The sequence below is a fragment of the Carassius gibelio genome, chromosome A4 (genome assembly GCF_023724105.1).
Source record: "Carassius gibelio isolate Cgi1373 ecotype wild population from Czech Republic chromosome A4, carGib1.2-hapl.c, whole genome shotgun sequence".
NCBI classification, from domain to species: domain Eukaryota; kingdom Metazoa; phylum Chordata; class Actinopteri; order Cypriniformes; family Cyprinidae; genus Carassius; species Carassius gibelio.
In genome coordinates, this window is record NC_068374.1 from 8172064 (window position 1) to 8198394 (window position 26331).

Consider the following 26331-nt stretch of genomic DNA (forward strand, 5'->3'; position numbering starts at 1 on the left):
AGAAGCATAATCGTGGTCTTGAAAGGTAACACTCTATAGTTTATGGTATGGTGGTGGCTGTCTAAGCCGTACTGCATTTCGCCGATGTGCTCCCAGAGCACAAACACATCCTCTGACCCTATCCTCTTCCATACAATCTACACAACCTCTAGCAGTTTGATGGGCTGTGATCGTCTGGTACTTGCTGATGCCTGATGAATGACCCACTCTGCTGCCCTGACTGTGCCTTCTGAGGGAATCACCAGACCTCTATTGTGTTTTAGCTCTGGTCCTTGATGGCAGATGCAGCGTCTGTCGCCAGGCTGGCACGGCAGACATCACAGGACATCTTATTCAGAGCCTGTCGCACAACACATCCTGGAATTTGAGTTAATATGAAAATGTCATAATTAATAAGCATGTGGAAATTAAGGGAATATTTCGGTATTTGGACTATTGTGAGATTGTTTTCCCCAAAATTTCCCTATTGAGACTATCAGTTATAGGCTAAATTGACTTTCAGTCAGCCTTTACCTGAAATGTACATGAGAGCGTTGTCCACAAGACCATCGAAGCAGACGAGAAGTTAAATCTGATCATGTACTAGAGCAGGACTGTCAGCACACGGGGATGAAAGAACTTCAGTTCTCCTTCAGTTCACAGGCTTGTAGAGGTCTAGATGACAGCTGGTAGTCATCCTGTGCCGTCACATTGCCTCTGCATGGTTTAACAACCCAACACCGGGCCATCAGCTTATTAAAGATGTACTTCAACTGGCTGGCATTATTGTTGTCATTCCAGCCACCTTAAAAAAACACAAGATATAAGAGTATAACAGAGATATTCAATACATGCTTAAAAATGTTTTATGCTTAAACAAATTAGAAAGAGCCGCCCCTGAATGATCTTTCCGCATAAATTAAGTCAAATGACATGTATGTCTTCAGAAAACACATTTTACAAAAAATAAAAACATATGGACTGACAAACTGAAAACAATACAAGAATTTGCTGACACCTAGTGTAGCGGCTGGTAAATATAAATGATGAACCCTAGCAGAAGCTCTGATGGAGCTGAAGAGAAGCTTCAAGTGGCGAGGACATATCGTTGTCCTTCAAGCAGCACAAGAACCATCAACAACGTGTCAATGTTTATGATGAAGCCCAGGACAGAGAGGAAATACTGTATAACTATTGATGAAACTATTACTATATTATACAGAAGTTGTAAGCGGCCATGCTTTTTTATTTTTTCCTTCTTGTTTTCTCGTTATAACGACTTAATATTCTTGTGATCTCGACATAACAAAAGTCAATTTCTTGTTATAACGACTTAATTTTCTCATGATTTCGACATAACGAAAATCCTTTTCTCATTATAAAGACAAACTGAAGCCGTATAGCATAGCAGTTAACGGCTGGATTGATGGTTTTACGCGGCACATCATCTGGATGCAAGCCTACTTAACAAATAACAAACCCAGAGTAATTGCTGGGTATTATTTCCACGCTGTTGCTGAAAGAAGGGGTTGCCCTCAAATAATCCGATCTGATTTTGGTACCGAAAATGTCAACGTCAACAGGCTACAAGAGTTTCTTCGTGAAGACTCGACTGGAACTGTGCGTGGACCGTGTGTTTTTCAAGGAACAAGCCAAGCAAACCAGAGAATAGAAAGTTGGTGGGGTATCTACAGACAACAAAACGCAGATTACTGGATGGATATGTTCAAAGAACTACAGTCAGCTGGTGATTTCAGATGGTCTTCTTGACCCAAAATGACTTTTGCTCAAATAAAAAAAAATGTTCCCTTTTCCAAATGGTATGAAACCTTCTACGGCTCTCAACACTTTCTAGATCTACAAAAAAATTTTTTATTGGAATGATATCTGTTTTTATGTTAGCGTGACAAAAATTGTGACACTCGTGGTTTTCAGGGTCTCTGGAGACCCCACAATCAAAATATCATCAAAATCAGAAACAACGCAGAACAAATCGACAGAAATGGCACAAATAAAGTGGCACACTTCCACCAATGCAAAAAAACATCCACAATGCTAAATTATATTGCTCACAACACACGTACACACACACACACACACACACACACACATACATATAGAGAAATAGATTTTTGAGACTATAGAAACTGTTCTCTTATCATTTGTCAAATAAAATCATCCAAAATGCAGAACCAACACAAATATAAAGTGGTGACACTGACACCGACAATGTGTACACACACACACACACACACACACACACACTTGTGAGGATATAAAACAACTGCTCTCTTATAATTATTTAAAAAAAAATCATGCAAAATGCAGAACCACCAAAGAGGGAGTGAGAGAGAGATGACAGGATGAGACAAAACAATTTAGCACACACACACACACACACAAACCTGCTCCAACCTACAGAAGTCATGCGGTTTACCATGCTTACTGCCTGCAATACATTGACATTTGCAATGCATTGACAATGCATAGTAAAAAAAATACTGAACTTTGACAAAAAATATTTTATTTTTATTATAATTGTGATTTTATAATATTTAGATATTAATCCAACTGAATCCAACTTGTGAAAAGATATCTTTCAGGTAGTCAATGGCAAATAGCATATAGTGGAGCTCTATGGCCATCTAGTGGTTAAAGTGATTTTTATTTTTATTTTAAAACTGCATTTTCCAAAAAATGGGTATAAATGTTACATTAAATCATTTTAAATTATCCATGTTATCCCCATGAATGAAAGTTAGAAATCTGGGTCTTTTATAAAGTGAATTTTACATCAAATGCTATTTTTTTTGTAAAAAGCCTATTTAAATAAACATTTATTTATAGAAATTTTAAAGATATCATAAATCCTCCAAAAACTGCACAAATGTTGAGTAAAAACATAAACAAATAGAGTAAAATTACATTTATATATATAAAAAAACTATTATCTTGTTACAAAATTAAATGTTATTGTCTGGGGTCTCTGGAGACCCCACAAAACACGAGTGTGGACAGGAAACGAAGACCATCAGAGGGTTAAGCATGCTCTTGATAAATGTATTTTACCATTTTGTTGAGTTTAAAATGTGTGACACATTCGTTCTGCTCTCACTAATCAAGTGGCCTCCCATAAGTAATACAAAACAAAACAAAAAAAACTCTGTGCATACCCTCGGAAGAAATCCTGAAGGCACCCCTGGTCATCTACGCAATTTAGAAAAAGAGGCGTCTATTCTGCGTTAGGTATTTTTTTCTGTTAAGTGTTTTTTAAATGTATTTTAAATGTGGAATATGTTTTATATAAATATATGAAATTTAGAGCATATAAAAAAGTGTTCACAGCTCATCTGCCAGTGGGTGCCCCCCCAAGCACAATAGTGAAACCCTCCCTTCTTTGTTGCACTCTGCAGCAACTTGAAATAAAACCTTTTGAAAAGAAGTTTGATTTGAGTCATTTTTATTTTGGCACAACATATGTTTGCAGAGCTTTCTTCTTCATTTTATACATTTTGCCCTATTTGACGTCTGTTTCTATAGTATATTGTTTGCCAAGTCACATTTGTTTTTCCTCATTTTTTAATACCTTGATATATAGTTTTTCACTTGTTTGCACACACAAAGTACCTGATACTTTAATATATTTAATGTTTTGATGATAGTTTTTTACCCTCATTCATTATTCCCTTTATTAATTTAGTGCAGTTGGAGTAAATGAAAGAGTGTGAATTCAGACACTGAGTTTGTGCTTGCTGTTTAATAATCATTTGATTTACTTTGCAAACTGGCAGCTCCAGCTGCAAACTAGCATGTGCTAACCTTATTCAAACTAATTAATAATCAATTTCAATGAAATGTATACCTGTATGATTTTATGCTGTACACACATTGGACAAGAGGTTTGGGAAATGGATGAGTGGATGATTCAGATGCAGGCACCATCTTCTGGCGAGACACAGGAATTAAATTGACAGGACCATCACAGTGCATTATGGGTATTCTCTAGCTGCTGAGTGTACAAACTGGGTGTATCAGTTGTGCACATTAGTGTGGTGTATTATGGGATTGAGTGAGTGCACTTGATAATGTCCACTATGGTTGACACGTTAAGTGTTTTCTCAAATGGTGCCCTTATTGATGGTAAAATGCCTATTTCAGACACAGCCCCAGTATTTTCTGTCCTGTACCAGATTACTGCTGAATGTACCCCTCGTGTCCAGCCCTGTTGAACCTTGTTACTGGTCTGTTTTCTCTTACAAAGAAGTTATTGTGTGTTTGTTTGAAACCCATTAAACACTGCTCTTGAGTCCTTGCCTCATCCCTTACCCACAAAACCAGAAGAATGGTTTATTTAATACACAGTTATCTTCAAGTAACCGGGAGATTTGTGTCAGGCCCTTTCAAATCAAGTTACACTTTTGATTGACATTGTACTAATACATGAAGATAATAAATGAGAGAACAGAAAATTATATAAAGAGATAAATTATCTATGACAAATTACTATCTCTATTTTTCTGGCTTACACATTCATCCATTATTTTTACCTTGTCATTTATTTATGAAAGCTTTTTGCCTAGTATGGATACAAGAGCCGGAAATGTAATAATTGATAGAAGAAAATCTTCAATAACATTGATTAAAATCTGATACATGATGTATATTATCTGATACAATTGAATGATTATATGATTGCTGAGCAGATATTTTGGATGCTGGCAGTACCCTGTATGTATGCATAGCTCTAGACTAAGTGAAGTAGAAGCCCAGAGCATCAATTTCATCTCCACTTCTGCCTGTAATGCCATTAATCATTCCACACCTCGTTTCCAAACTCACAGGTTCACCCAGTTCCTGACACTTGACAGAAAATGTTGTTTGTCGATCGCTTTTAAACTCAAACCCCCCAAATCTGTCACCAGTCTTATTTGGCCACAGTTTTGCAGAGATTATTATTTCATCGTCATCAAACACAATTTCTTTATTTTTCGGTCCTGTTGAGTTGCCCACTTTAATCATGTGTCCACAGTTGAAAATCACCTGGATTGAGTTCAGTGTTGTCTAAAAGGCAAAAAAAATAAAATAAGTTAAATTAATAAAAAACTTGAAAGAAGTAAATGAAATGAAAATTATGTGGTTAAAATAGTAGGAATACGTATGCTACAATAGAGTTAATTTAAAACACACCTCACTGTAAGTTACGTTGACCTTCTTAATGGTGACGACGTTGGCGGCTGACTCAAAGGAGAAATAATCTCCTCCCGTCCCACCCACAATCACAGCTTCTGCTGAGAAAGATATTAAGAGAATGGTCAGTCCTGTTTTAAAGTAGCACTAAATACAGTAGAATTCACACACAGTTCTGTTTAATGAAATTAATGAAAGTGACAGTGACATTCAGTAATTGACTCCTTTATTAGCAGGACTCACAACTGCACAGAACAACCAAGTCAAGCCAGTGCCGGTGACCTTTATTTCTAGAGTGCTTTTACAGTACAGACTGTGTCAAAGCAGCTTCAAGCAGAATCAAGAATGTAACTAAACTATGGATTTCCTGTTGTAAAATATCACCAGTGTATTTGGTTCAGTCAATTCAGTGTTATTTCAGTTTAGAGCGGCTGTGGTGTCTCTCAGGAGATGAAAGCTTTTGTAATGGGAAATACTTCTTGGAGTGACCTCTTGGTGTGACTGTGCGACTACTGTGTTAGTGTTTTTTTTTATCCCAGGCTATGCTAGAAGCTGCAAGAGTGAATGTTGACTCAGGAGACTGGAGGCTGACAGAGAACAAGTAAAGTTATTAATTATTTTATCCAGTGTTAGTTGAGTGATAATTGCACAAGATACCACAGCAGTTCTACACAAGAAAGCAATGTCATTTATTATTCAGCTAGAGTCGGTTCATTGTTGATTCATTTCAGTTCAATAGAAGTGTAAATCAGCTCTACAGAAAACGACAGTGCCATCATCCAGTTTAGTGCATGTTCAGTTTAATGCACTGCACTGCACACAAGCATGTCTCTATGTTGCATGTTTTAGGGATCCAGTAACTCTTTGTTGTTCAAAACCAGTCAGTGTCAATCTGTAGTCTGTTTGGTCTGCTCTATACTTGGGTGAACATTTTAAAAAGGATTTAAGAAAGGTGTCCTTTCATTGACATTTGATGGATGAATTTGCTCCCTCCCATCAAAATATTTATTTTGTATTTCATATATTCATATTTCCCTGTTGCCTGAGGCTATGGATTACAGATAATAAAGTTGTTTAATAACCAATTGTTGTGCTTAAAATGATATTATATTTACAATATTTCACCTGAAGCCATGGGTATTCATTTTGTGGGTAACATTTTATTTTAAGGACTGACTCTTACTACTAACTAGTAGCTTATTATCAAGCATATTAATAGCATATTGGCTGTTTATTAGTACTTATAAGTTAATAATAATGTTTTATTCTGCAATATCATATTTGAGATCTCTTAATCCACCCATACCTAAAGTCAACAACTACCTTACTGACTATTAATATACAGCAAATTAGGAGTTTATTGAGGAAAAACTCTGAATATGTGTTCCCTATTTTAAAATGTTTCTTAATATGCTTATTTATATATTTATTCTCAAAAACAAACAGTGACTGACTTGCATTTTAGGAGTCACCGAGGACCACGGTTTCAGCTAAAAAACATCTTCACTGTCACATCTTGGCCCTAGGGTGCCCAAATTAAGAGCAAATTTAGGCTTTTAGGTGAACTATACCTTTAAGTGAGCTTAAAACACTAAACCCATTATAATATTTATAATATTAAGCTGTGCCTTTAATATAGTGTGTTATTTGTAGATTAAAATTACTACATAAAAATGTGTATGGGAGGATCAGTCTTCTTGATACAAGGATTTATTTTATTATGAATATTATATATATATATCTCTTTATGATTCCTTTCAGACCCTCCCCTCAGGATCCTTGTATAGGGTCCCTAAGGACAAACAGATTTAATTTTTAATTTTTTCCATATGCTATCAATGTCTTGTATGTGGTAAAATTGATCATGATGCAGATTAAATTGCCACTAAGGGGACAATTATACGTTTTTACAATTATAATTAAAATATATAATACATATATGTGTGTGTCTATCAGATTTTCACAAGTTTTTAATCTAGAGTACGAGTCAAGTCTGAAGTCATTAAAAAAAATCCCATTCAGAATCATCAAGTATTGAAATCTTTCTATTTACGAAGCTGTTAGTCTATAGACAAAATATATGATCTATGATCTGTTTTGTAAAAACAAAATGGTGTTAAGGTGTAAGTTTACTGTGGTACGCTTAAGACGTTCAGGCGGATGACGTAGGACATAGGTGAGATAGATTTGCTAGTCTTTTTGCTAGTCGAGTTTGTTTATAGGAGCAAGGAAGCAAAGTTTCCTTACTTTAACAAAGAAAAACCAGTCTCCTCTTGGATTATATCAAAATCTTAAGACATTTTTCTTTACAAATCCTCGTTTTGTGCTTCTAATATGCACCAGACATTTTGTTTTGTCTCCGCGTTCATCATTAATCATGCAACTCCGTCATCGTACGTCATCCACTGGCTTCTGTGTATGACAGTCAGCAGAAGTAAGAAAATTTCATGTTTGAAATTTGGATATATATCTTACAAAAATGCATGGAATTGCTACAGGAGGCCTTTATTCGCCCCCTGGAGCGACGTTTTATTAAAGCTGCGTGCACTTTATTTCACGTCTTATGAACTGTGGACAACAAACACCCACTTACCCCCATTGCACACTTTGCATTCAGTTAACAGATCCATACAAATCATGCATGAAATAGAAGTTAATTAAAGTCAAACGTTAGCTTTATGTGCTTTACAGATGAACTTGAAGTCTTTATTTATTCGAAATAATAGATCATCTTTGGCTCTGTAATGCAAGTTCATGATCCGATTCATGAACAGATGATTCTTTTGAGTCAATCTTTTAAAAAATAATTTCTTCTGTTAAAGAAAACCAGTGTGGAAACCAGTGGTTCACAAACTGGATAGATCTGAGGTGTAGGGCTCGCAAAATCGTTAGGATGACGTCCGGGGGCTATTGTGTTTTCCAGTCGGGATCCAAAATATATCACTGCTCTTCCCAACGGTTTTCTTGAATAGTTATGATAAATTAATAACTTGATTCACGTTGTTCACTCGCTTGAAGGGTTGAAACGGATCCGTAATTTAGATCGGATTGTAATGGGTGGTTAATTCCTTCTGAGGGCATGTAAACACTTGATCGGACTGAAAACCGAATTTATTCCTTTTGAGGACATGTAAACACACTAAAAAAGAAAAGTTGATTTAACTTAAAATTACAAGGCAACTTGCTGCACAGCTTTTTTGAGTTTACTCAACTTTTAAACGAAGTTGTTCACTTAACTCAATTCACAGAGTAATGTCACATGTCTTCCAACTTAAGATCTTTTGTTCAGCTGATTGAGTTTTTATAATTAAAAAAAATTTGAATTGTAATTTCAACTTTTAATGTTATTTTCACTTGACTTTATAAAGTACGTTCAGTTGACAAAATGTGTTTTTAAACAGCATCACAAGGTTAAAAAAAAAACTACTACATGCTTGATATTTTGGTTCAGGTTTTATTTAAAATCAGCAGCACCACATTAATAACTTTAGCCATACTCAATCTTAAAAAAGTAATGAAATGAGTAGGCAGAAGAAGAAAAAAAAACATTCAAAGTGCTTTCAACCAGTCCTAAATACTTTAAATGTTCTATGTTTAATATTTTAAATTGTTAACACAAAAAATGTTACAAAACAAGCAATATAAGTGCGAGTTTAAGGAGGCTGACTTTTTGGGGCTTTAGCTTATTCACCGTATCCACCACAGTTGTAAGGCTCCTTTGTCTGTTCGGTGTTGGCGCGCTTCATTGCACATGCGCCAATTTCATGGTCATTACAGTGCGCATGCTCCAACCTCCAACCCAACTTGTATGCTTGTTAACTTGCATTTACAAATTGAGTTTACAATTAATACTAGGTTGGTCCAACGATTGTTGAACCAACGTATTTTCACTAGTTAAGCCAACATTTTTGCATTTAATTGTCCAGTTAGCTAAAATATAATCATAAGTCTAACTTTTTGTGAGTTGGATTTTTTACAGTGCACTTGATCGGATTGAAAACCGAAACTGGAAAGTACTGCACTCGGTCTTAAAGGAGCAGCAGTCTTTAAATACCTGCTGTTCCATTAGTGCCAACTGCGTCTCATTCACAAAGGTAAAATCGGACCATACTGTTTTTACTTAATTTTTTTTTTTATTATACAATCCAAATAACTTATATTTAACATCTTTTTTGGATAATAATTCAAATGGTTTCCCTCTGATTTAAAATAGAGCACAGACACATTTTTTGTTTAAATTTGGATATTTCTTTTAGTTGTATGATTTTTTTGTTTGTTTTTTATTTGAGTTTTAATTTCATGTTAGTATTTTTATTTAAAATTTCAATTTCACAAAGAAATATGCAGCATTTTGTCTGAGAAATAAAAAAACTATTTTAATTTATAGTTTGTCTTAAAGATAAATACATATATAAATAAATTGTAAGAAAATAGTATGGTCTAATCTGTATTGTGAGTTTTATCGCATCATAAATTTATTGATCGTTACATCCAGATATGCTACTAGTTTTTGCTGATCATGCTGATTTGTCCACAGTAAAGTTCAGCCGATGTCTTTTATTTTTATTTCGGTCTAGTTAAATTCATTTTGGGCTATCAATACCTGAAGAATGCCTGCCCGAAGGGCTACCAGGGATTTAGAAATTTTGAGACCCCTGAGATGTGTTTCCCAAAAGCATCGTTAATAACAACATTGCTTGTGACCGTGGGAAACGAGCCCTGTCAATTCTGATTCAGCGATTCTTTTGCAACACTTTTTCATTCAAAGTTTGGTTCATTCATTAAACAAATCTATTGTATAACATGGACAACTGTGCCAGTTGTTATGGCTACTTTTATTCTGTGTTTGGTGTGTCTGAAAAAGGACAGAATCCCATTCATTGTATTTTAAATTGAATTCATATTGATTGGAAAAATTAAATGACTTAAAAAAAATTTGTTGTTCATAGAAATTCTGTGGAAAATGTATGTTGTTAAAAATAAAATGCAAAGAAAACACAAATATTATGGCTGGTAGATGTCATAAAGCATAATAACAAGACATCAAGTTAATATGTTCCTTTGTGTTACCAAGCTTAAATATTTCAAAGTATTCAAAAGTATTTAGATTAAGTTACTAAACCTGAGTAATCTAATGAAATACGTTACTGATTACTTTTTAAAGCTTGCATTTTGTAATCTGTAGTGAAATACATTTTAAAACATAACTTTCCCACCCCTGCCTACATGTTAATAATGCTAAATGTAGATCATAAACATCACATCTGATTTGAACAGCTAGTCAGAGTTATAGGTTATAGACAGATAAATAGATAGTAAGGAAAATATATTTGCAGCATTGTTGTTTTCTGCTGTGTTTTAGGCCCAATCCCAATTTTACCCCTTAACCCTTCCCCTTTCACGCGTTCACGTGAAGGGGTATGGGTGTCTCAATTCTCTTTTGGTTCAGGGTTTCCGCGGGGCATTAAAAAGCATTAAAAGTCCTTAAATGGATTTTGCAAAAATCAAGCCCTTAAAAGGCATTTTTATAGTTTTGAAGAGAATTTTATATCAATTTCTTTGAATATAGCCTTCATAATTAATAATTTTATTTGCTTTCGTAAAATGTACGTTAGTGTGATAAACACACGGAACCAGTTTGGTAATTGGTTTCGGCCAGAGCAAAATTGCCGTGATACGGAGGTGACGCGGGCGGCGGGAATTTTGTACAGCGGTGGACGAGGTCTGAGGAAAAATGGGAAAGTGCAAATTCCAACTGAAGTGGCTGGAAAACTAAAATTTCAAGACATGGTTGCAGCCTGTTAGTGGTAAAAAAAAATTGTAGCCGTAAAATCCCATATGCAGTGTGACGGCCACAAATCCGCGGTAAGAGCAAAACAGCAAACTACTATGTCTAGTTACTTTGGCGTGACCGACAAATCTACAAGTAATAACGTTACGACGACAACTGATGCTGTCACCACCGTTTGTGGAGTAGCTAACATTACCACAGCAAAATCGAGCGACATTCGATCAACGTTTGGCTCGAATGCGACTTTGCAGGCAGAGGTGCTCTGGTGTCTGAACACAGCTGTCCATCACCACTCTGCATCACACTGGTTGTAATTAACCCTTAGGGGACTAAGCCCTTTTTGGTCCGTTTTCTCTATTTTTACATTTCGGCTTATAAACCATATGTAATGAGGATGGACCACCATGTATTTGGTATCAATGGATTCAGAAGACCCTAAGCTACCATAAGCATGCATGCAATATGTCTATAAAGGAAGTATGAGTGAAAAATTGTACAATAATCGTTTGGCTCGAATGCGACTTTGCAGGCAGAGGTGCTCTGGTGTCTGAACACAGCTGTCCATCACCACTCTGCATCACACTGGTTGCAATTAATAATTTGCGACATGTCTATTTAAAATAAAACGATTATATCCATATATAAAATATCCGTGGTTAGTCATGGGTCGTGTGTGGCATTAATTTTTTTTAAAAATGGCATTAAAAAGGCATTAAATTTAACCTGTTAAATGTCACCCCGTCCCGTATACGGGACGCCAACGTTGACTATACTATATTACAATCAAATCTAATCTAATCTTGACAAACTATATATCGTTGGAAAGGTCTAAGACTCCCAAATATATATTTTACCAATATTTTTTGTAAAAAATTATGTAGGAAAAGTAATAGATGAATTTATGACAAGAGTGCACCCTCAGAAATCTACATTACAAAAGGAGCTTTGACCTTTGTTTAAAAAAAAGTCTTCCTCGTTGCCTTTTTCTCTATCACATTTTAGAAATCATCAGAAGTTATATATCACTTGAAAACATAAAATATCAAAATTCATCCTTCAAAACCTATTTTAAAATCAGACATTGCATTATCATGTAAATGGTACATCAAAATCATGTTACAAAATGTTTTCAGTCATGAATTATAAAAATTTAGGTTTGTATCATGCACATTCATGTCTATCTTCAAAAACGTGAGTGACAGTTAACAGGTTAATTTGAAGATACCAGCAGAAACCCTGTGGTTGGAGGGGTAGGGGTAAGGGGAAGGGCCAGATAGCCCTTCAAACGAAGATTTTTCGGGACCACACTTCAAACGAAGGGGTATGAATTATCTTGGCAACATGGCTACTACAGCGAACAAAAAGACACATAAATGTAAGCTTTTTTGGCATAAATAAAGATTTTAACGAAAAGTAATCATTTGTTTTATGTTACATTCAATTGTGAGTACATATTAATGGTAATGTTACTATAAGAAATGTCTGCAAAAAGTTGCTAATATTTGCTAGCGTCATATCATTACAGACTGCATGGTAGTGCCACACCATATGTCTGATCAGGGCTATATCTGCTATAACTGCCGTAGGCTAATCCCCTCAATAATTAGAAATCGCTAAACCATTTTCTCAAATACTGAGAGAGAGAGAAATGGAAGTTGCGTGTATTCGCGTCTGTACGTTTATCTTTTGAGAGTGAGTTTACTTAAAAACAGCGATTGTATCCTCTCGTCACTGGAAAATATAATGTAGCGATTCAGTATTTAAACTGTATTTAATAAAAGTCATGGGGCAGCGTTGACGAGTTTATTTTCTCCTGGATGTGTGAGCTGCGCGATTTCCCATATGTGTGTGTGTCAGTAAGCAGCTTATTAATACAGAACGATAATTAAAGGCTCTAAAGTCTGAAGGATCTGAAGTCAATAAAGATGTCACTAACTAAACTGCTCATCTCTGGTGTGAATAAATCAATTAAAGTTGTTAATCAGTGTAAAAATTCTGATAAAATAATTTAAATGTTTTTATAGAATACATACATGCACATGAACTAATGATTTGTTAAATTTAAAAGTTAAATTAAATGTATTATTACGTTACCATACTTCTTTGTGGATTCACAACTGGATGAATAAGGAAACAAAATGTTTACTTCACACAACATACCAGGACACGGGGGTCTTCCTTGGTCTGCCATTTCAGTTTTCTGTAGTTAAAAACAAGAACAAGAACAAAGAGATTATTTTTTAGTTGTGAATCTTGTAATAATTTGATCATTCCAAAATTCTTGTTACAAATCAAGTTTTCTAAAAAGGTACTTTAAATCAAATAAATATACAAACATTATGAGTATTAATTCAAGCAGTGTTTAAAAATGCTATCCAGTGTAATCTAATTCTGTTTAAAAATCCTATAAAGACAAATCTTTCCTTCACTGAAAACTATTCATTTAACAATTTCTACATGACATTTGCATCTGATTAGTCTAAAGATATTTCTTTTACCTAATGCATTTTGAAGCTGCCCCTGCATTCCTGCTGGCATTTCAACAGCTAATCATCTGTTGGTTCTGCACACTGTCATAAAACTACCTGTCTATATCATTGTAAGTCTCATCTCACCTGGAGTTTACGCAGAGTCTGTGGTATATTAAGAAGTGAAGCTGACTGGAAACGTCTTTGACTGAAGTCTGAAGCACACTGGATTTCTTTAGTCATATTTATAGTACTGTTTATCAGGAAATGATCTATGAAAGCTTTTTCACTGGAAGAAACACTTCCACAGAAGAATCTAGTTTGAATGCATATTGCCCAATAAGAGGTGATTATTGATGAACCTGTCAGTCTCACCCACTCCCCCCTGTGTTCTGGTTTATCTGTCACTGGTAATGCCTGTCCCTAAGCTCAGCCCGTGACAGGCGAAATGCTTGGGGTACTGTCCATCTACTGTCCATCCATAGGGTTTTCTTTTATTTTTTAATATTATTTTAATTAGGGGTGCAATATTGCATTATGGCTTCATGCCATAGTCATATCACAAAGGTTGCAATCTAATTAATTAAAAAATACCAATGGGGTGCAGTTTTCAATGTGTTGGAGTGTAACTCATGACACAAAGTACTGAAAAACAACCAAAATGAAAGAAGTTTAATCTGAGCAGAGATGCACTGATCGATCATAAGTCAAAACCAGACTTTTTTTGTTTTATTTCAGAGTCTGTAAATAGCATTAACAGATGCCAGAGACGCTAAGAAAAATTAGCAGGCAGAGCAAGCTCTCTGTTCACAATGCGTGAAGTATGAATGTGTCTCTGAGGGGAACCGACTGTCTTAAGAAACAGTTTAGATGGCATTTTCCTCTCATCTTGTCTCTGTATAATGCATTTAGCGTTTATATAGGACATATAAACGTAGGATATAAACGTAGGATATTCAGTGAAAATAGTTTGCAGTGTTTTACAAATAACTGATACATATGCTTAAAACAAAAATGTATTTCTTGGCAAGTCACGATGGCTGGCTGGTTCATTGGTCAGACTTCGACCAATAAAATGTCTTCATTCGCACCAAAGCCCCGCCCCCGGCTCTGCTCTCTCACATCTACATGTACAAGTGAAGTGTACATGAAGTGAAGAAATATAACATTGAAAGAAAGAGAAATTACTTATTTTATATTAAACGCACATGTTTGTAGCTGACATTTTACTATTCATTTGAAGCTTATAACGAATGTTCAGTTTTTGAGTAGTTCTTTCAAGAGCGATGCCTTATGAACAGAACAAGTCTGTCGACTCCAATGTAGTAGTTTTAATATTAATAATAATAATAATAATAATGCATTTTATTTAATGGCGCCTTTCAAAACACCCAAGGACATCTTACAAGCAATATACAGGTCACTGCATGGTTTTATTTTATTTTAGTTCAGTTTGAGCTTAATTTTGATTTATTATTTGTGTGTGTCATTGATAATTTTGAGTTTTTAACACTTGAAACAATGCCAGAGAATATCTTAGTATTTTACATGCTGTGCTGTCATTCTTTTGACTATTTTCATATGCCATATATCAATACAATCCTTACAACCCCAATTTAAAGGCTATACATGTCAGAAATTCATAGTATCTAGAAAAATAGCTCAAAAGTGCTGTGTATTGCATAATTGTCAATGAAATGGTGCAGCACAGTCATGTACCACATCCTGTTTTTCTTTCATGAGGAATAGTAGCCAGTCAACTGATCTGAAAGATCAACTCCTCCATGAAGTCATTGTATTCTTTCACAGCCGTAGGAACTGGAACATCCACATTCTTGTACCCACTGCTGGATTTTCACACTCTTTTCACAGTGTCCCGAGTATGCAGTGTGTAGTTTAGTACACACACTCACCTCTCGTGTGTCCATCCATTTGGAGAAAATGAGTGATCCACTCACATCTTACACGACTTGGAATTCAGAAAAATGTTTGTGTATGTTTAATAAATTTTGTACTTGGACATTTATTTTCAAAACAGTTATTGCTGGCTAATTGTAACATTGTACATTGGAAACATAAAAATAACATCACTTGAATACAACAATTGCAAGCAATTGCAGCTCTGTGTGTATGTGTGTAACAAACTAGTACTTACAAAAGGTATTAAAGAATTGTGATGGGGCAATAGGGGTACTTTGTAACTGCTCTTGACTATGCCACTCCAATTAAATTCAATTAATATCCAATTAAATTAATGAACTCGAGGCAAAACTACTATAAAATCAAAACATCATTTTATTAAATACATGGATTCTGGTCTCATTTGATTTCACTCAAAGCCTAGCCAAACTTTCAATTGACAGATGGCAGTAAAAGTGACTATGGAGGGTAACATACTTAAAAAAAGAAAAGAAAATGCACACAACAAATGAATAAATACAACTGATTAATTTCTGGGCCAACAAAATACAAAAATGAAAAATGTATAATACTAAAAATCACCAAACCATAAACTAATTATGAAAAAAAAAGTATGGAAAACATTTGTCAGTTGCACAAAATAAATCGAACTCTTAAAAAAGAAAAGAAAATAAACTTCTTGATGTAAAGTATATAAAATAAATAAATAAAATAAATAAATAAAGTATCCTCACACTAACTATGATGGCAATACAGTAGCAAAACTCGAGGGTAGGGATATAACGGTATGAAAATGTCTTATCACGATAATAGTGACCAACATGACCACGGTTATCAGTATTATCACGGTATTGTTGTGCTGGAGATGTTAAAAAAGTACATACACATAAATCACTTAACCAAGTTTTATATTTAAAAATTAACAAACAACATATAAAATGACTTTTTGTTTGCATAATCACTAAAACAATAACATTACCAGTGATGTTCGGACCCATATGGAAAAGATATAGATAAATTTTACTAAATGTTTATATCTTTTATCTGAAATTTGTAAGTAATATATATAACAATCAAACAAGACACAAAATCCTTAGTAAAATTGTGTAACATGAGATTTAACCACATACTACATTTGGTTGCACAGCCTTTGGCCAAAATATTCATGTTCAAGAACATCTTGTAGTCAGTAAGTTAACGTTAATGAGCTTTCAGTATTTCTCTAACGTTACTGTCTGTTAATAGGAAACACCGGACCCTTTCTGGTTGGTTGTAGGCTATAGAGGCACCTGTCAGGTAGCACTGGGCTAACGTTATATGAAAGAAATGAATATCACAAGAATCATAAAGACATATCACATTATCTGCTCACCTCTATTAAATCACTTAACCTATCAATAACCTAATCTGCAGATTATATCCCTTTGGATATTTCAAATCAAATTTAATATGTGCTTGATATTATCAATTTAGACAACAGAATTGTGTATCGCAATATATTCAAAATGGGTCTTAAATTTCATTTTGAGTGGCAATAAAGTCTTAAATATAACTTCCCTATACCCTGCAGATACCTAATATTAGAAGTGTTTTTTGTCAGAATACTGATGTTAAATGTTAGCTTGATAACAGTTTCTCTCTGCCAGTCATTTATTGATTGCTAAGCCAAACAATGATTTTTATTTATTTGATCATTTAAGAACACATGGAGAGGAAGTTTGCAGTGGTGCGGTGGAGTGAAGGGGAGGATTTTGGGAAGCTCAGTGACATAAAAACTGATGCCATAAGGGGGTATGATGATTCCAAGATGGACCAGGATGGGAATCCCTTTGCCACCTACTCAGCCGTAATTGAATGGCACCATGGGAGGAAACAACGAGGAGGCTGGCCTCACTACAGAGGCACTGTCATTTTTGTTAGTGGTAAGTTAAGAGTCACTAACTTACTCTAATTCACACAAACACAAGCACTATGTGGTTTTGACACTGTAAGTGCCACAATCAGTATGTCTTCTGACAACTATGTCAAAAATGAACTAAAAATGTAACTATGTTAAAAATGAGATGAGATAATAATACTTTGACAGTTGAAACCAGGTTGAATAAAGCTTTTTGAGTAGTTGTTTATGTCAGGTGTCATGTATACCTTATGCATAACCCCCTAAATATTTGCGTAGAGTATACATAGGGTATGCAAGTATACAAGTATATGAGCAATGCATACAGAGCATGCATGCAGTGCTAGCACTAATTTTGGAGCACACAGCACATCACTAACTTCACGTATAACTTCACGTTTTAGTGTAACAAGAGGGTGATCTGGTGTAATCAGCTGTTTGAGTCTAACTCTGGTCTATTTGCTTTGTTTTCTAGCTACTCGTTTTGAGACAATCCGTAAACTGAACTCACTGCTGAAGGAAGAAGAACCTACAGAGCTGACAAAGAGGGTCTCAGTGGCCCCCCTAAAATATGGGGACGATTCAGATTGCTCAACTGATATTGAAACTCAGTCTCAGCAAGCAAAGGTGACGTTAATTTACTTTTAGTTCCTATGCAATGACCATATTTCCCAGTGGTACAATGTGCATAGAATGTGTAAGGAGTTGGCACTATTGTGTAATAGGCATTACTATCTAGCTAAATCTGTAAGGATTCTTGATATTGATTGTACATAATGGCTGCTCAACACCAGCAATAGCTGTCTTTTTATTTTATTTTTTATTTTTTTCCTATCTCTTGACACCCAGAAGTCAAAGGCTCCCAGGAGGATAGACCCTGCAGAAGAGTTTCTTAGGCTATACGGTCAATCACAGCCTTCTTCAGATAATCACAACAGTCCGACTCAGACTGTGGTTGAATTAAAGCAGGAGATCAAGGACCTGAAAGAAGAGAACGTGAAATTGAAGGAGATTGTTCTTCAAGGTATCATTGATTCATATCAAGTACTGAACCATCAGACAAGTAATAAACCTTTCTCTAAATGACTATAGGCTGAATTGGCTGTATTGTCCTAAAGGAGTGATAATAATAAATTATTTGTTTTTGATGTACTGTGGCTAGATGTGCCAGGACTCCTACTGAGCTTGAGCAATATAATAGATTCGGCTACACCTCCTAAGAGATCCAGGGTGGAGCCTACCAAATCATTACCGGCCCTTCCAGGGTCTCCGCAGTCCAGGTCCAGTTCTCCATGTGCCACTTCGCTGTCCCTCCCCAGATCTACACTGTCCAGTTCCACATCTGTGTCTCCACCCCTGACTGCCTCCCAGTCTTCTAAGGTAATTGCTTTTTAATACAGCATATAAAATAGATCTACTGCTTGCCAGACTTGCTTTTAATTCAATTCAATTCAATTCAAATTTGCTTTATTGGCATGAATGTAACAACAATATTGCCAAAGCGTCCCACAAACCACATAAAACAATCAACCCCATACATTTCATTAAACAAGTAATTACTGTGTAAAGTAATGAGTATGGCAGATCTAATCTGCTTATATGTCTAAAGTCTGTTGGGCTGAAGAAGTCAGACATACTGGTATTTTAAACTTTAATGCTCACCTTGTGTCCAGGTTGAGAAACTGGCGTGGGCCTATGCCATCAATGCCAATGCGGCAACAGTCTTTGTGAGGCATCTGCTCACCGCAGTCTTTCCAGTGGAAATACTGCTGGTGAGCAATCTTCGGGGGAACAAACGAGGCGGAGGAGAGGCTCATCAACCATTAGAGCACATTAAACTGTTTTGTTTGCTCTGAGTTTCACACAGGTGTGTCACATAGTCCTTGGCCCTGGGGCAAAACAGGTTCTGACTACTGTCTACCGAAAGTATTTACTGCTTATAGTGCCTGTTTATTCTGAGGTATCCAGTGTGCAGAAAAATAAAACTGGCATATATGTAAGCCATTAAGGCATTTTAAGTTTACATTCTAAAATGTTTTTGTTTGTGTACTTTGCAATTTCAAAATCGAGTATACTCAAAATATCTAAGTAAACAGTATAGGCAATATTAGCATTATGCTCAGAGCGATTGATTGCACTTAAGCCCCATGCCTCGTTCCTTGAATGTGAATACACCTGTTTGTATTGACAATGTTTAGTTGTTGGTGACACTGTTCCCATGTTAGAATAGGAATAGGATAAGCATGTGCTCCTCAGGTTTGTATGCAGGCTTGTAGTGTGTGAAAATATCAAATTGTGAAAAATATTCCTATGTAGTCACAAGTTCATTTAAATCTAATATTTGAAAACAAATTGTTGTTAGGATTAGGGTTTACTGCTGTCAGTACTGTAATCACAGAAGAGTTTAACTGTTAATAAAGACTATTGTCAAGATATCCTAGCAGCTTTGTTTTTAATATTACAGATGTATTCGGACTGCATATATGTCATTGTGTGGTAGAAAGTAGTTGATCTCGTTGTTGACGAAACCCTTGCCAGTTTTAACTCTGCTTCATCAAATGTTTTTGACTGTAGAAACTCATATGAAATTATATAATTCCATACATAAAAAGTATGTTTGTAATGCTGCTATGTTCATTGGCTGACCTAAGAATTTTATTAAAAAAACAAAGACAGCATAGTTTACAAACAAAAACCTATACAGAATGGTATATATTCATATATAAAAAGTATATGCTTTTATACATACATGGACATGTTACTTGGCTGACATATAACAAACTTATAAAAACATAAAGAAAGCATAGTTTACTTTTAAATTAGATACACTTTACCCACAAGAAAGATGTAATTGTAAATATTAATATATAAATTTTATATGTCTTTATAACTAAGACATGTTTTACACAGTAATTAAAAATGCAAAAATGATATGGAACATACTTTGCCATGTACTATCCTTATAAACAGCATATATATTGTTTGTTTGATTCATACTTAATCCATATAATTACATTGTATGAGAAAAATGCGAAAGTGGCCACTTTCATGAGTAAATCATAATATGAGACATAACTCATAAGACATAATGCATATAAAACAAACATTTACTATTGTAGGCAATAGGAAATTCTTACAAGTTTTTTTCTGTTTCTTTTCCATATGGGGACAGTCACCACTTATAAGCTACTACTAAATATTGTAGAAACTTAATTTTCTGTAAAGTTGCTTTGTAATGATTTATATCGTAAAAAGCGCTATACAAAATAAACTTGAATTGAAATAGAATTGAATCAGGGCCAAAAGGAAATGATAATAGTCAAATATAGTCTAAATAGCCAAAATTTACAACTTTTGTGTTCTAGGTGAGAAATTTACACCAATAAAGGTGTCATGAACCTTATGAAAACAGCATGTATTCCGTGAGGCTGTTTAACGCCTCGGGCAAATAATTTTAAATGTAGGTCTGTCAAATGAGAAAAGTTCAGTTATACATTTAAAAAGTTTTCTGATGTAGAAATGTTGTGTTTGTCAAACACATATAAAGAGTTTTCTACTCGTATGAGAAAAGCACTTGGGTGCATAAATTATCTAAAGAAACATCAGGTTATTAAAAAATTAAAGACAATAGACAGTGGGTCTTGCTTTAGTGATACACACTAAATTTTAGGTGTAATTATTTTACTGAGTTTAAGCTAAATGTGTCAGGGTTTGGCAAGGGAGGAACTCAAGTGCAGACAGGATTCTCAACACGAAGGGTTTAATAACACAAAAGGGGAAAAACAAAACCCACGAGGGGGAAAACAACGGCTTGGGCAGAAACTAAACAACTTAACAGGACAGGATCGACATGATAAACAAACTCTTAAACACTAACTACAAACAAACACTCATGGTTATACAAAGACTTCAAGGATTCAGAAACATATAGAGACACTCACGATCTGGTAAACAATCACATGTAGGAACAATCACAAATGTGGAACAATCTCAGTGGAACAGTTTGAGGAAACAATGAACCGACAAAAGACAGAGCACACTCGGAGATCTAAATAGGGGAACTAATTAAGACATGACAGGTGGCACAGATAGGACAATCACGGCAAGACTAGGATAACAAGGAGGGCGGGGCAAGGGAACGAGACAACACAAGCACATGGCCCAAAGACAAGGCCATGTGCTTGTACACAAAACACGGGTCTGTCATGATCCTGCCTCAAGACTAGAGGGAAGTCAGGACATGATGTCAGAAACATGACAAAATGTATAGTTTGTCTTTTACAGTACACATACTATCTACAGGCTAGATTAAAATGAAGATATTGCTTACGTAACAACAAAAGGTTAACACAACAAATATGATTTTGCTCATATTTACTCAGTTTACTGTGTGTGTGGTTCAGGTATATCCTAAGTTATATGGACACTGATGGTAGTGTGGTGTATTTTGCCGGTTCTCCAAAGGATCAAACTCAGTCAGGGATTTTTCTCTCAGAAGAAAAGACTTTATTTTAAGCAAAACAAAGCCGAGAGCTCGTTGCAAGGAGATCTCCCGAAATGCAATTTGGTTTCTCCTTATATACACTATATGGGGCGTTTCCAAATAGTCAAACTTTTCCTTATGCTTGCAATTTTGATCCCTCCCTAGGGAGGAGAGGCCCCTACTTGTTTTTGTATAACGAAAGGCCCTTTCTGGCCATATGTTTCTCCTCAGTTCTGAACATTCCAGTACGTAAACATCTTCCTTTCTCTCCATTACCTATAGGATTATAATGGAAAAACAACTAGCAACAAAAATGGCTAGATTCACATTGATTATGCTTGATTGATTAAAATCTTACTAATAAAAATCTTCCACATATTCTCCCCTTTGAGACTTAATAAGTCTCACATTTGATTATTTTTATCCAGAGTGCTACTCCATAATCCAGTCATATTAGTTACACTACCTAGTGACTAAATAAGTCACATTGCATTATCCCCAGTGACTAGATTATGAAATTCCACTCTGAGGGATTACTGGACCAAACATCTCTCTCCTAATTTGACAAGGAGTGAGTAAAAGATCCAGTCTCCCTAACCCCTCTTTAATAGTAAACATTGTTAAAAGCATGAATTTGCAAATGGTTCAGCATTTGCCTGGTTATCACAGTTTTGTATAAAAGGCATAAAAATACATACACATACAAATACAAATCACATCACACGTTGAATTTTACAAGATTAGAAGAGTTGATCTTCAGCTTAGATACCTTATGTATCAATTTCCCATTATCTTGACATCTTTGAATTTAATTTGCTTAACTGTGGCTTTGACTAGTGACCTCAATATAGGAAGTATACAGTAAAATAGTAAATATCCTGTCATTAATGCAATTCCTAAAAACTTTCCCTATTTAGTTATAAACTATGCTCCACATGTTCCTAACTGTAAATCGTACCAGTCTTACATTTTATTATCTTTTCCAACATTTTCTTTATCTACTATTCTTAGCCTGTTCAATTTGATCAGTTCTTCATTAAATGCTCCCTTCTATAAATACAGCATTTTCCCCAAAACATAACACATACTTTTCCTTCTTCAATTTTCTCTTTTGCTTTTTTCATTCTATTTGTTGCATCCAATTGCTCTATTTTCCCTTCAAATCTTCCTACATCCATATTTCCCTTCTCATAACCTTCAAATTCTTCATCTACCATTACTTAAAATTCTCTTTCCACCTTTTCTTTTCTATTTGTTGGCTCATATCTGCACCCAAGTATTTTGATCTCAGTAGCAGTCCCATCACTCTCTCATTCCATCTTCACCAGGGAGACTCTTTGCGAGTCGTTGCAATGGTCTTTCCTTCGTTGGCAAGGGTGGGTCTTTACTAGCACGCCCTTCATCCCTCACTGTGTGTGTGGAGTTGTTGAAGCTGGTTGGAGTATTTTAAGGTTAGAGATGTGAACTCAGGTGTCACTCTGTAACCTTTTTTCTGATTAATGCAAGGCTCTCGAGATCATTTCTGCACCCTCACTGGTTCTCTTTGATGGAGTGAAGCATTCCTTGGCCTTACTGGAACTGCTGTCACCTGTAAATGGAAAACTTACGAATTTTTGTTAGTGTTATCAAGCATGCTAATTTGTTCATCTTGCCAGTCGTCCTTCTTGGTGTGACCTGTGGAAATGTAATGTGGGTTGAGGGCTGTCTTGGCCCCTTTTTGAGTTTTCACAAATCCAGTGCTGTCTTTACAATAAGAAAAGGGTGAATACCCATTTTTTATATTATAACAAAGAATTTGGTTTTACTTTGTTTTCGTCATTCTTACTATTTTTAAATTCATTTCAATTTTATTCTCAACCATTTGCTTATTTAGTTATCTCTTTGTTTTGTAAACTGAGTTCCACTATATCACTGGATAATTTATCTAGGCCTATGTTGCTCGGTAGCATAGGCCTTTTGACCTGGAAAACACTCAACCCACTGCATTTATTTTAACAGTCAGAAAGATATTATTTCATCCTTTTGACACAATCAGCTCCATCATGATATGCTGAAAAGAAAGTTAGATGTGGGGTGGACAGAGCAAGCTTGCTTTGCTCTGCCTTCCCATGTTCTACGCTGCGCATGTGTGGCACTGTTTTTATTTCTGCCACAACAAAGACCTTGGTACTGACCAGGAAACTTAACCAAATTCATCCATGGTCATTATTTAACTGGGCATAAGTTTGCCCTGTGGGCCCACATTCATATTTGTATACAGCTGTTTGGGCAAATTGATTGAATTGCCTCAGTGTCTCGTCAGACACTCTCTTTCATGCCATACAACACCATCATTCATACTTTTTCACACACTTTCACTCCCCCCTTTTTTTTTTTTTTTTTCTCAAAAACTTTTATTTTCTTCTCATTTTTTCAAAATTCATAGATGAATTTGTTTAGAATATTAGGCCTAGGCATTGGGCATTTGAGAGAGCCAATTATCATTTCTAAAATGTCATGTGTTTGTCTAATTTAAAGTTTAGTCAAATACTTTTTTGTTATTGCTCATGAGCAACTCTGAGAAGAGGATTGGAGATCTCTGTAAATCTTGGATCCATGGCCATCAACATTTCCATTTTGTTATCCTCAGTGATGACAGTATATGTGATTACATGATTTTTTATTCATTATTATTTTATTCAGTTTTACCTTAGAAAATTACCTTTAAACAAAATGGAGTGACCAATATTTCTATTTTTTCAACCATATATATTTTTTCTATTGTTCATCAAGATACCCTTTTTTATTTTTTATTTTTTCTCTTTTCCCAAAGCACTCAGCATTGTTGTCAAGTATTCAGTTATGCATTTTCCCCTAGTTGGTTAATGAAACAGTCTTACTATGCCAAATCCAGCTCCATGTTTATCTGATTGGTGAGTCAAGTACTCACTTCTGTCTGTCAAAATTAATTTTTCTTTAAGACATGAGGCTGGACTGGAACCTATTGAAAAGCAGATTGAGAGAGTTAGTTAAAACACAGAATTTAAGGAAGTGCTGTGAGACCAGTGAATAATCAAGATTAAAACATAGTAAATAAGATAATGAAATAAAATAATTAACATTTGAAGCAGTCTCTATAGTGTTCATTGAATATGCAGCACCTGTGCACTTAAGGGATGGAAGTCCTTCTGATGACATCATCAGTCCTGGGCTGTTGTACTGGGTCGTCAGTCTGTGATGGCACTCAAAGACCTGATGTTGTGGCGTACGGTCTCCGTTGTTTCTCTGCTTCTTCTCAGTCTGGCTTCTGGTTGCTTTCTGCCAGAGTTTTGCATTTCATAATGTTCTCTTTACCCTCAGGAAAAGTCTCAAGTGAAAGATTCACCTTTTCCTGCTTTGATTCAGTCTTTCTCCTTGCTGAAGTGTGTTCTCCTCTTTCAGGAGGGGAGGGGAGGGGAACATCTGTCAGCCCCTCCCTCTTCTTCTCTCTGCAGCTGTGTTTGCTGCTTTTCCATTCCTCGACAGACTCCATTTCATTGCTTTCCTTTGTCAAGGCACTGTTCCAGAAATCATCTGAAAGTTTAACACTCAGAGACTGCATTAATCAAATGTACCTATGTAACTTCTGACCAAATTGTTTCTGAGCAGTCAGCTATTTTTCTAATTTTCACTTTTCAACCTCTTCTTTCAGTGGTCCCTTAATAAAAACAAAATAATCTGGCTGAAAACAGCAGTTCTCTTATTCTTTGTTAGTTAAGCAAGTTCTTCATTGCAGGAAAATAGCAAGCATTTTTTTTTTCTTCTTTGCAAAATGCAGAAATCAGCTACCTTTATTATCTAAGTATACTGCAATAAAACAAAATAAACCTTCCTTTTATAACAGCATGACATGCGTATGGTAAAATAAAGACTTCAATTATCATTTTTCTTCTATATTTGCATACATGATTCAGAATAATCTGGTATTGGTGAATTAATGTTTCCTAACCAACATAAAATAATTCCTATTACTGTAAATAAAATAATTAAATTTAATTCTTTAAACAACTAGTTCCCTTCCTATTATTAAAATACCTATAGCTTTTGAATCCAAATGTCTATTAACTTGGTCACCCAATCTTGCTTTCATTCCACATTGCACAAGTTATTTCTTTTATTTTTTACATTTACACAAGCCCAATCTCTGAAACTCTGTAATGGATTAACTTTCATACTGTGTCCCAGGGATAACAAGATACAAATTTTAGATGTCTTCACATATTAAAAAAGTTTTAAGCCCGTGCATCTTTTAAATTCATCTATTAATATAAGTTATTAAATAATAAATGCATATCTTATTAATTAATTTATTATTATTTCTATATTCCACCATATCTGCCATTTCTATATTAGTCCATTTCTTGGAACATTTGTATTTATTTTTCTCTAAAACAACCTTTCTTCAGTTGACTTTATTGTTTTAGGGCTCCTGCATTCCTTTCTCAACACCAGTCTCTGTAACCTGATCACTCCCATGTGATGGTCCAGGAGCGGAGAGCACCTCTTGCTCCACCCATGTAATACAACTTTACTGTGGAAACGTCCTCCTTTGTTCTCACTCCCACTGCGCTGGGCTCAGACAATTTTC

General features: G+C 35.2%; 2 long non-coding RNA genes across 2 annotated transcripts in view; both read right to left on the bottom strand.

Annotated features, from left to right (window-relative positions):
- Positions 1-18110: 18110 nt before the first annotated feature.
- On the bottom strand, positions 18111-19055 carry LOC127968668 (uncharacterized). The gene is made up of 3 exons (XR_008156046.1): positions 18905-19055; positions 18484-18629; positions 18111-18223 (listed from the first exon to the last, which is right to left on the bottom strand). It is a non-coding gene; the product is annotated as an uncharacterized LOC127968668 (long non-coding RNA).
- A 2670-nt stretch (positions 19056-21725) lies between these two features.
- The window catches only part of LOC127968767 (uncharacterized), a 5882-nt gene continuing 1276 nt past the window's right edge, over positions 21726-26331 (bottom strand). Inside the window, exon 2 of the long non-coding RNA XR_008156122.1 lies at positions 21726-22001. This is a non-coding gene — a long non-coding RNA (uncharacterized LOC127968767). The remainder of the gene's footprint in view (positions 22002-26331) is intronic.